Source organism: Lynx canadensis, chromosome A1, assembly GCF_007474595.2.
Source record: "Lynx canadensis isolate LIC74 chromosome A1, mLynCan4.pri.v2, whole genome shotgun sequence".
Taxonomy (NCBI): Eukaryota; Metazoa; Chordata; class Mammalia; order Carnivora; family Felidae; genus Lynx; species Lynx canadensis.
Window position 1 is genome coordinate 225,615,447 of NC_044303.2, and position 12,863 is coordinate 225,628,309.

The 12,863-nt window shown below is 38.6% G+C and overlaps 1 non-coding gene across 1 annotated transcript; it reads left to right on the forward strand.

Annotated features, from left to right (window-relative positions):
- Positions 1-200: 200 nt before the first annotated feature.
- On the forward strand, positions 201-354 carry LOC115526793. Its single transcript, XR_003972760.1, has one exon. It is a non-coding gene; the product is annotated as a small nucleolar RNA SNORA62/SNORA6 family (small nucleolar RNA).
- The last annotated feature ends 12,509 nt before the right edge of the window (positions 355-12,863 follow it).

Genomic DNA, 12,863 nt, shown 5'->3' on the forward strand with positions numbered 1-12,863 from the left:
TGCCTCCTGCTTTCGTCTCAGGTCATGACTCCGCGGTTCATGAAATCGAGCTCCACGTTCGACTCTGTGCTGATAGCATAGAGCCTGCTTGGGATTCTTTCTGTCCCTCTCTCTATTCCCCTCCCCCACTCTCTCTCTCTCTCAAAAGTATAAATAAACATTTATTAAACACACACACACACACACACACCACATCCTAGGCTACATATTGTTAGGACTTGTAGTTGAGGTTGCTGGTTGGCCAATGAACTCACAAGTGTCAGTAGTATTCTACATGAGTGGCAAGACTTTCACTATCTCCACAAAGATCTCTGGCCCAAAGAGTGGAGTTTGATAGTAATTTTTGCTACAAGAAAAAAGCAAACAAAACAAACAAAACAAAACAAAAATCCTAGGAACTAACAGTGGCCCTGGGAAAATGTAAATACAGATAAAAAATAAATATTGTATAACATCTTATAATAAAAATAAACACGTGTGAATGGATAAATGGATAAATATAATGTCATACACTTAATACTCTAGCGGAAACTCACGCGTGCTTCAACATGAGTACAAAAGTATTTAACTTCTACTTTAGAAAAGTTAGTCTAGGGAAGATTTTGAGGAAGAAACATCATCCCAACTGATTATCTATCTATCTATCTATCTATCTATCTATCATCTATCTATCATCTATCCATCTATCCATAACCGAAGGCGGAACCAGGGAAATCATTTATTTAGCACAAAGCACCGTTTAAATTGTCTTATATGCATAATCTTATTTGTTATACACAATAACTCTGTAAATGAGATCCCATACTCCTACTTTATAGAGCCAGTGGAGGAGGAATTAATATGTATTCCTGTGCAACAGGTATTATGCCAGCTTTATATATGTTTTTGTTCATTAAAAAAAAACTACAATGCTTATTTATTTTTGAGGGAAAGAGACAGAACGTAGTGGAGAAGAGGCAGAGAGAGAGAGAGACACAAAATCTGAAGCAAGTTCCAGGCTCTGGGCTGTCAGCACACACAGCTGGACACCGGGCTCGAACTCACGATCTGTGAGATCACAACCCGAGTGAAGTCAGGCGCCCAACCAACTGAGCCACCCAGGCGCCCCTATTCTTGTTTAATACTGAGAACAATGCAGGAATGTAGGTTTTCTTATTGTTATTTTATATACGAAAAAGCCCAAGTTAAAGAGAATGATTAATGTGCTGAAGGTCTCAGTCCCAAAATAATAGTCGAGACATAATTTGAACCCAAGCTTTTGTATTCCTACTCCACAATGTGGAAAAAGTCCCTTCAAAGTCAGAGAAAATGTGAATTTAAGGAGTTATAAACACACTTGGCAGAACATCAGATCTTTATTGAACCTGTTATTCTACTCACTGTACACAACATCTCCTGAGTAGAGAAGCTGTTTTCTAAAGAGGTCTATGAAAATCAACTCTATCTTGGTGTTTAGGAAAAATATGCATTATAATGGAAAAGTGACATATAATTTATTTGAAGTCTTTCTGTATTTCACTTTTTATAGAAGTTTCTTATTATGCAGAAGTTGAGATAGGAAGAAAAATAGGTGTAGAGAAAGACGATAAATAGATTTAGATAAATAAATTATCCACATATTTTCACAAAGCATATAATTATCTCAATGTCTTTGCTTTCAAATTACAAGGCACATGATATCTATTGAAGAGTAACACATGTAATAATTTACGCAGTAAATTGTGTTATTTTTAAAGAAGATTTTTCATTTTAAACTTTCATTAATATTACATGAGTGTATCTTATCATAGTAGCACCCAGCCAGTTAAAATGTAGGATAAATGAAATAACATAATATTTAAGAACCTGGGATCTTAGATCCTATAATGATTTATTTATGAGCCATCTGGTTATACAGACAAGATACTATGGTCAAATGTGCTCTATATGCATGGAAAGAAAGAATCATTCAGAAAGAAATAATGAGGTTTTATGAGTTAAATCCCAAGGCATGCCGTAGGATTTAGGTAACTGACTTTTATTGCGAGTGAAAACATTGTACAAATACATATTATAATGTATATAATAGAATGTTATGTAGTTAGAACATTATCATATATATGTGCACATGCACATACTTATTGTATCACTTCACCATAGCAAGAGGAGCTTAGAACTACAACATTTTATCTAGGGGATTATAAATGCAACACGAGGAGTATGACTCATTCTGAATTCTTAAGGGACGTCAGGGGAACCCAAGGGGTAATGGCCTCCCATTTCTGTTAGTACCGTCATTAATCAATTTTTGCCTCCCCATCTGTCACATGTCTTCAGTGGACATGCACAAATGCCCATCGAGGGTCATACGTGGGATGGGATGGGAGATGGTATGAAACCATTTCAGTTTCTTTTTGATGGATTCCTAATTTAAGTGCTGCTCATGGATGGGGTAAAATTAATTGACTTCCAAAACAAGTAGAAAGGATGTAGATTATAACAGCCCAAAGTCTTTTTCATAATAAAAAAAAAACATGACTCCCTCGAGCGTAGCCAAAAATCGAAATGAAAAGTATTCTCCAATCTGTAATCAATGTTGCAAGCCAAGACAACTAAAATTAAAAGCAAAATTTGGAACAGTTTCAAGGCATCGTGGACGTGAGTCTGATAATAAGCTGGAAGTACACCAGAGCATAGCATACAATACATATGTTGGACACGGCGCAATTCCATTATGCCATGTACATTTGCTAGGATTTTTATGGTGCTTCCCACCCCTGCAAGGTGTGGAATATGGCCGCCTTACCCATCTATACATTCTGGACATCTATTATATCTATAACAATGCAAATAAAAACTTAACAACGGTCCATGGGAGTGTCAGATGCTGGAGCTCTACACAACAATTATAAATACCATTTATCTTTGTTTTCATATTAATAACCTATCCCTTTTTTGCTGTGAAGATGAATAATCTTATCATTGGTTGGATGATGGAGACTTGGATAATCTGTGCTACCAAACAAATACAAAGAGAAAATAGATACCAGGTCTCGCCTGCAGGGAAAAACTGCTTCATATACCCAAGAATTTTGGGGGGAGGGTGGGGTGGAAAGAGGCACCCAAATATTTGTAAGTACTTATTATTTTCTCCAAGAATTCATATGATTCAAATAATGTGCATCCATGTGCATATATGAGGTTTATATCTAACAATAAACCATACAGGACATAGTGCAGAATTTATCAACAACACCCTATTTCTGTGTGTTCGTGTCCTATAGAGGATAGAAATATATACCTCCCAAGAATGTGAGCTATAGGGCTGTGAGACATCAAATAGAGTGGGAGTTATTGGGCCCATAGATGTAAATTTATTTTAATAGATACTTCTCTTGTTTGTTTATTATAGACATTTTGATACTAAATGTCAATTGAATATAGAATATTATAATATGCTACATGGTCTCGATAATTATATTTTCTTATTTATAAGACTGTATGCTTTTTTGTCTTTTTTTTTCCTAATGTTTGTTTATTGTTGAGAGAGAAGGAGAGAGCAGGGGAGGGGCAGAGAGAGAGGGGAACCAAGGATCAGACTGTGCCGACAGCAGATAGCCCACTGTGGGACTTGAACTCACAAATCTCGAGACCATGACTTGAGCCAAGGTCTGACGCTTAAGTGACTGAGCCACCCAGGCAACCCTAGAAGATTTTGTGGATTATATACAAATAGTTTAACGTTTCAAAATTTGAATAAAATATTTAAACTTCTAAAGAACATAGACCAGAGAGAGGGTGTAATAGATTTCAGGACTATCTAAGTCAATATACCTAGCTATCTAAATTGAGGGGAAACGGGCAATTCAACAATAATATTTGGGTACTTCGATACCTCACTTTCAATAATGGATAGAGCATCTGACAGAAGATTAACAAGAAAATAGGAGCCATGAAAAACATTGTAATCTCTTTAGACCCAACAAACATCTACAGAACACTCCCCCGAGCAGCATTGGAATATGCATTCTTCCCAAGGGCAAATGAAACATACTTCAGGACAGACCATGTGTTAAACCATAATATAAGGCTCAACAGATTTTAAAAGATTGAAATTGTAGAACGTATGTTCTTCTACCAAAATGGAAAAAGATTAGAAATTGATAATTCACCAATTTGTGAATTCACAAAATACGTTGAAATTAAACAACACACGCACTCCTAAATAATTAATGGGTAAAAAGACAATTCACGAGGGCAATTAGAAAATACTTGAGATGAAAAAAAAAAATGAATGCAACGTGCCAAAATCGTATTCTGATAAAGCAGTGCTTATAGGGAAATTTACATCTACACATGCCTGTATGAAAAAAATAAATAAATTAAGATTTCTAACCAATAACCTAACTTTTCATCTGATGGAACTAAAAAAAGAAGAGCCAACGAAGCTTAAAGTAGCAGTAAAGAAATAATACAGATTGAAGAGGAAGGAAATGAAACAGAATTAAAAAACAACAGAGAAAATAAACCCAAAAATTGGCTCTTTGAAAAGCTCAGCAATTAACTCTGCGTTTTAAACTTAATTTCGAACTGAGGAATCCATCCTTTAAGAATTATATGTGTGAGCTAGCAGGTGGAAAAGTATGTTCTTGGCCTTGAAGCCTTAACTGGTATTCTTGATCGCACATGGCAGAGTAAATTTATGACAGTTCAAATACCGATAATGAGAAAACATCTTGGACTGGATATACTGATATCTTTAGGACAGAAGTCACAAGAACAAATTCTCTCTAAATATGTAAAATAATTCCTAAGGGAAGGAATTAGTTATAAGGACAGTTCTAGGTATTTCTTTCCAAGGGTGGAAATGGTAGTGTGAGATGAGGTACGCAAATAGAGTTAGCTGCCTTGCACAGCAGCTGACACGTAAAACAAAATAAAGTTCCAGAAAATTTTCCATGATCCTCTGGTTAGCAAATCTGAACAAGAATAACGATCCAGTTCTTTTTATGAAATACTGGTCATTTTTCCATCACACGAGCTTGTCATATTGCAACTCTCCTTCTGTCACTTTTTTCTATGCATTAGGATTTTCATCGACTGAATAATAAGAAAAATAGGTTACTGGTTCTCATTATTCCATCTGTAGATTAGGGCCATAGGCCGGCTTGCAATTACCAAACATTTATCAATATTACCAAAAATATGCTAATTGGATTAGACCAGCTACTAGTAAGTAAACAATCCGAAGAGGCAACTTCTTTTCATTTTGTATCTTTAGCACCTAGGAGAGCGCCTGGCGTATAGTGGGGATTCAGTGAATACTGGTTGAATGAATTGACTCAATCCACAATGTCAGCTCAATATATCTGACCCAGAAAAGATGGAGGATTTCAATCAGTTATCAATGAACTAATCAAAAATTTTCACCTGAAGAGCCTAAAACGCTTCAATGAGATGCTATACCCCGAAATTAGTCAGGGATTGTATCATGTATTGTTACCGTGATTTCGTCTGAATTTTTGTGTTGTATTTTATTCGTGATACTTTCCTACAAAGCATACCACTATGCTTTCTGGCTTAAAACTACACATATTTATTGTCTCAGAGTAGCTGTGTATTGGAAATCTGGCATAGCTTTGCTGTATCCTCTGAGTGTGGATCTCTCCATCAGTCTCATCCAGTCCTTGATGTTAGCTAGGACTGGAATCTCCATCTGCACGCTTCCCTAGGTTGGTATTCCCCCTTGGCCACGTGGTTGTTGGAAGCATCCCATTTTGGGGATGCTGGGCAGAGAGCTTCTTTGCTTGCTGTTGTCACACGCTTGGATCCTAGGGGTCACCTGCAGTTCTAAGCGGGATTCGCCAGCATGGCTGCTTGCCAAAGGGGGAGAGAGAGAGAGAGAGAGAGAGAGAGAGAGAGAGAGAGAGAGACTAAAGTACGCACTAAAATTGTAGGTAATATAGTCACAATATCCAAATATTCTGTCACCTTTTATATTCTACTGGTTAGAAGGATGTCACAGTCTTGCCCACAGTCAAGGTGAAGGGCTCATACAAAGGTCGAACACAGAAGGCCAGAAACATGGCAGCCACCTTTAAAGTCTGTCCCCTGTAGGTAGGGGGAGACCTAAGCTGTTTACAAACAACATTTCTGTTGTACTGACAGTAAGAAAAAAAAAATAATAGGAACTCACATTCAGCTTAGAAGTTCTAGCTTATCTTAGAGAACGTATGAAAAAGGATCAAAAAAGAATGTTGTGAGAGTAGATACCGGACTTGGTAACAAATTTCAAAAGGATTTTTGACAAGCCAAAAAAATATAATTAGCTCTGAATTCTAACAACTGAAAGATGAATAGCCTGTTCACATCTCCCAGCCTCGGCTGATACACTGCTCGCGGACATGGACGGATTGCTTCCCTTCAAGATGCCTCCTGAAAGCACGGAGATTAGTGATGAGTAAGGATGGGAGAAAGTACATTCCGTTGCACAGTGGAGATGTTGAGATTGAGGCAAGCCTTACATTTTTAATTAATTAATTAATTAATTACTTTTTAATTATTTATTTATTTGGAGAGAGAAAGAGAGAGAGAGTGGGAGCCTGTGTGGGAGGGACAGAGAGAGGAAGGGAGAGAGAGAATCCCCAGACAGGCTCTGCACTGTTAGCACAGAGCCTGACACGGGGCTCGATCTCACAAACCGTGAGAGCATGACCTGAGCAAAATCAAGAATGGGTCGCTTAACCCCCTGAGCCACCCAGGTGCCCCTTACATTTTTAAATCATAGGAAAAATACTCAAGCGGAAAGAGAGGGGTGCTTAGTCTGCATTCATGAAGCCCAAAGAAATACGCTTTTAAAAAAAGAAACTGAGGGGCCCTTGAGGGGCTCAGTCGCTTGAGCGCCCCACTCTTGGTTTCAGCCCAGGTCATGATCTGCTCTGGCAGTGCAGAACCTGCTTGGGATTCTCTCTCTCTCCCTCTCTCTCTGCCCCTCCCTCGCTCACGCTCATGTGCTCTCTCTTTCTCTCTCTCTCTTAGAATACAATACAATACAATAAAATAAAATAAAATATAAAATAAAATAAAATATTTAAAAGAAGGGACTAAAATTAGAACCTTAGATAATCTCCCAAAATGTGGAAGAATATAGTTAAGGCAACATAAGGCCCTAATGAAAGAAAGAAAGCCCCCCGGTTGAGACCGGTCCTTGCTGCAAAGTGTTGGTCGACAGCTGAGAAGTAGCTCTCACATGAGCTTCCAGCAGCCTCCTTGAGATGTGGAGGCAGAACGGTAACTGCCTGCGCTTTCAAGGCTGTTTGAGGCTCCAAGGGGATTGTGTTTATTAAATCAGGTCTGTTTGAACATTCTCAGAACCAAAGAAAATGTTTTGAATTTCAAAGCAATTTACGCTGTTTGGAGGTGTCTATTTAAAGTGACACTATGAATGGGATTAATCATTAATTAATCTAAGGCTTCTTAAAAGTAGTTACATATTTATGGATTTATAAATAGAATAGCGTGTATCAACTGAACATTCAATTTTAAGAAAGAGCTAATAAGGTTTCGGATTTGTAAATATAACAAATTTGGTATCAAATGTCAACAATAAAATGCCAACTAGTCTTTGTCTAAAATAGTAGCTGCTAATTTTTAAATTAAAAGCAGGTGATTGAAGTCATTGCAAATAAGGGGCCTCTGGGTGGTCTGGGTGGCTCAGTTGGTTGAGCATATGATTCTTCTTTTTGGCTCAGGTCATGATCCCGGCTCAGTCTATTCTCAGGGCTGAGCGTGCAGCCTGCTTTGGATTCCCTCTCTCCCTCTCTCTCCCCCAAATAAATAAATAAAAGAAGCAATTCTGTCCTGGATTAAACCTCTATTACAGAAGACCTTTACTTAAAATTAAAAATCCTAGCATAGCAGGAGGCATTGTCCAGATACTGGAGGTGAGTGTGTGACTTTATCTGGAGGGGATCATTCACGCGGTTCTCCCCCTTCCTAGATTGTGGTTGCTCAGTGCACCGGGCCTATGACTGTATCTCCCATGGCTTTACAGGAGGAGCAGCATGGTAACACCTACAGCGTGTGTAGGATTCAGAATTATGGAAAATATTCTTTTATATGAGCATTAGGCAACTGTAGTAAAGTTGAACATCACTTTTCTATTTGAGAACCTATCACTTGATTCCCGAAGGGATCCAGTATGCTGATGAGAATCCGCTTAAGGTCAGCTCCCACCGGATCATACACACTGATTTCAATATTGGAAAGTGGGATCCTCTTACCTAAAGTAAGAGGAGGTGTCCACAGTGTATTAACTTTATTGTTGTATAACAAATTACTAAAAGCATAACAGTTCAAAAGAACCCGCAAGGGATTATTTCACAGTTTTGTGGGTCAGGAGTTCAGGCACAGCTTAGTCGAGTCCCTTGTACAGGGTTTCACATGGCCTGGACCATGGGCTGATCTGGGGCTGCACTCTCATCCGAGCCCCCAGGGCTTGCCCCAGGCTCACTGGGTTGTTCGCAGAATTCACTCCTTTGCAGTGTAGAACAGCCATGGTGGATTGCTTTTCGGAGGCCAGGAAGAGAAGGATGTCTGTGATCCTAAGATGCTCTCTCTTCATTAAATTTATGATCTACTGATTAGGGACCTTAATTGTCTTTTAAAATGTCTCCAGGTTTGCCATATTGTGTTGCCCGTGTGGGAGTGACTTCTAGCATCTTCGCAGTACCAGTCCACACTCAAATGGAGGGAAGGGGGCTCTATGGGTAGTGTATACCAAGGGGTGGGAATCCTGGGGAACTTCTTACAATTCCATCTATTATAGAGGACCTCCCTGTGAAAATTAACCTGTCAGTAGAACAATATGAATGAGAAAGATGAGTCTTACGTATTTATTAGTAAAAAAGGGTTACAAAACTTTGAGAAGTTGAGTTTATGTAATAATCCACTTTATTTCCCCTTACTTAAATGACATAGAAAAGCAAGATTTTCTTAGAGTATATATATTTTTTCAAAATGATGCATTTATTTACTATAAGCCTAAATGGAAAAGGTAGTTGATCTTTATTTGGTGTCTTCTGTATAACTGATATTGCTAATGTTGATTAAACAGATTTTATATCATAATTAGTAACAGTCTATTTGTGCCCAAAGAAAAGTGAAATTGTCACAGTGATATAAATTTCAATGGGAAAAAAAGCTACAATGATTAAATATGATATTTTGTATATCAGGAATGAGCTCAGAGATAATCCAGATGGTGGAAAATATTAAAATCTAAAAAAGGAAGATATTTTTAAATTTAACTCTGTCAGTGCAAAATCTTCTTCTAATTTTATTTTTGAAAGAACACCATTGACATGACCACAGAAGTCTGAAAAAAAAAAACATTTATTGAGCAACTGTTCATAATAACTTACCATATCACATAGGTACTAAAAAAATATGTATACTATATAGAGGCAGAACGTTTAAGCAAAGTTTTGTGTCCATGAGAATTGGCATGGGAAAGAAAACCTTGCATTTACTCAGAAAGCATATTTGCATCTTATCGAAGAGTTGAAAATTTCCCTGTTAATGTATACAGTTTTTTTTGTAATAGAAGTCAAATAGTTAAAAAATATATATCATGGTGGTTTTTTTAATAACCTTAGCTGGAATTCTCTGATATTGGTAAGAAGTCATCTCTGATACTTCAGTAGCATTTTGCATATGATTAGAAGCAATGCTTTTGCATTTTGTTCTGAACACTTATTTTTAACTTGTCAAATGCTGCTTTAACAGAGAGTGGTCCTGCATACTTCTGACGGCCAAGAGCTGTGCTGTCACAGCAAAGGAAATCAAGTGGCCTGAATATGACCAATTAATTCTAAAGCTCAGGTCACAAAGGATTTTTTAATGTATGGAACAAATACACATGTGCGTGCACACGCGCACACACACACGCACACACACACACAGAGCGATAGGATTAGAAATGGAATTGATGTAAATTCATGTAACAAAAGTATTTAAAGATAGTCTGATCCCTTGAAAACACAAAGAAACATAGATTGCCTCCTATACGTAAGGTTCAGCAGACTTCATAATGAGAGCTTAATCCTTTTTTGCCGTTAGATCATATATTCACTTTCGTTTCAAGTCATATTCCTTGAACTGATACAGAATTTACATATGTCTCTTCATTCAAATGTGTCATTAAGATGCAGGCTATGTTACAGGGCTTGAAAATGATCTTCAGACATCTGTCTCTGGAACACTTAAGAAGCTAGCTACTCCAAACAGACCCTGGACAGTTCTCATCAGAATATGTCCCTGATGCTGAGCATTAGCATGAGAAATAACTTAAAAGCAGAATTTTATCATTGTGTGAGTAAGGTCAACACTGTGGAGTTTATGCAAGCAGTGAAACACGCATTTGGCAACCCTAGGGAACAATGTTCCTATTTTGCATTGTCATACCTACCATGAAGCACATAGCACATTCTGAAAAAGAAAGAGAGAGATGGAATTTTCATCTAAAAAAACCTCAAATCTTGATGTACGAAGATTTCATTTGGGTCCAATTCATAGCATCCTCATTGGGCTGATCTAGTGGGGGAGGGCAAGGAATGGAGCTAGAGTAGACACAGGATTTAACATTTATGGAAATTTCTTATAAAATAATGATCTATAATATCAAACAGAGAAAATCACTTATGAATTACAGACACAAAGGAGTCTGTGAGTTTGTGTGCCTGAATTACTGATTATTAAAAATACGGAGAAAGCTGACATATTTGTCTAAACTAAATTGATGATTAAATACCCTGAGCCTGTTGTTATCTCTTGTATTAGTTTTCTATCACTGCTGTAGCAAGTTATCACAAACAGAATACAACCATTTATCACAGCTCTGTAGGTTGGCTGACTAAGTGAGCTTGACTGGGTTCTCAGCTTAGGGTCTCACAGTGCCAAAATCACTATGTGAGCTGGTCTGGACCCATAGCTGGAAGCTCTGGGAAAAAACAGAGAGGGAAAGAAGGAAGGAAGGAAGGAAGGAAGGAAGGAAGGAAGGAAGGAAGGAAGGAAGGAAGGAAAGGGAAGAGGGTGGGAGGGAAGAGAGACAGGAAGGAAGGCAGGAAGGAAGGAAGGCAGGAAGGAAGGAAGGCAGGAAGGCAGGAAGGCAGGAAGGAAGGAAGCAATCTACTTCCAAGCTTATTTAGGTTTTGGGAAGAATTCAGCCCCTTGTGGCTGTAGGACCAAGGTTCTTATTTCCTTGCTGGATTTCAGCTAGGAGATTCTCTTAGCTCTGTAAGACAGCCTATGTTTCTTCTCATATGGCCCTCTCAATCTTCAAAGTTTGCAATGGAACATCAAGTCTATCTCAAGCTTCAAATCTCCCTGACTTCTTCCGCCATCAGAAGTTGCTTTTAAGAGTTTGTGTGATCAGATTAGATTCATTTATGTTATCTCCCTCTCTTAGAATCATCTGTGCCATAAGGCATGACACAATCATGGAAGCGGTATCTCTTTATACCCGTAGGTTCTTGGGATTAGACCTGGGCATCTCTGGGGGGAGCATTTTAGAAATTTTGCCTAATCACATCTCCTTTCAAGGAATCCACGACACTCAGAAGCAGCGACCTTCTTCCATAGTCCTTATCGCATTTTCCCTCTTTATTCTCTTGTGCCAAAAATGTTGAATCAGCGAGTACATCCTCTTCTACCAGCCCCATTCCAGTTCTCCATCGATGAAAGTTTTAACAATTGCTTCATTGCAACATGCAGTGCGTCTGTCTACTCTCAGTGATGGGATCCTCAATGCTGGTTGGAGAGTGAGTGTTTTGTCAGTAAAATCCCCTTTTATAGTCTGCTCCTGAGAGTCATTTCAGATATCCACTGTCTTACAAGAGCTCCGCTGGAAACAGACTGTGAGAGGGAGACTGACTTTATTGGGGGATGTTCTCAAGTAATACACGTATCAAAAAGTAGGAAAGATAGTACTGACCAGAGGGAGAAGGTGGTATTTGATGTAGTGGTAAAGGAAGTTTTAGTCAACCCTGCAGATAGTTCTAGAGCTGGGGTGACCCTTCAAGGCACGGTGGCTGGGCCTTTGTATCCCCACATTAGCCAGTTCTAGGAGGTAATTCCTTGCAGCGGTGAGCAATTCCCGGTGACGTATCAGCTGGATGAGAAGACGTGGAAACACTACAATGTCTAGTATCTATTAACACTATCATATATACTAACATTATTGTGTCCATTAAGACTACCATATATTCTAACACTGAAGTACCTACTAAGTATCTGCTTATACTAGAGCATTTACTAACACTAGTATCTCTCCCACCGTAGGAAGAAATGATCTTTGCTCCACTGGAAGTTTCTTAAACTCTATTCCAAATCGGAGAAAGTATTCCTGATTTCAGAACGTTTACAGTAAACGAAAGCAAAAATGTACCACGCTCGGTGGCCGTCAGGGTAGACAAAGTACAAATGACAATAGAGACGATACTTATAAAAACACTAAATCCTTTCCGGCAAGAATCTAGGAACTCACATGTTGTCGCTTTTATTTGAAAAACAAATGTAGACGGTGGGCGCCTGAGTGGCCTAGTCGGTTAAGCATCCGACACTGGCTCAGGTCATGATCTCCCAGTCTGAGCCACAATCTCATGGTTTGTGAGTTTGAGCCTCACGTCGAAATCCGCACTGACAGCGCAGAACCCGCTTCAGATCCTCTGTCTCCCTCGCTCTCTGCCCCTCCCCCACTCCCAAGCCTGTGGTGTGCGCATGCACGGCCTCTCAAAAGTGAACATTAAAAACCTTACTTTTTAATTTAAATAGTAAAATCTTTCTTCCTTCTAGTCGCACCTGCTAAACTAAGTCTCACTTTCCAA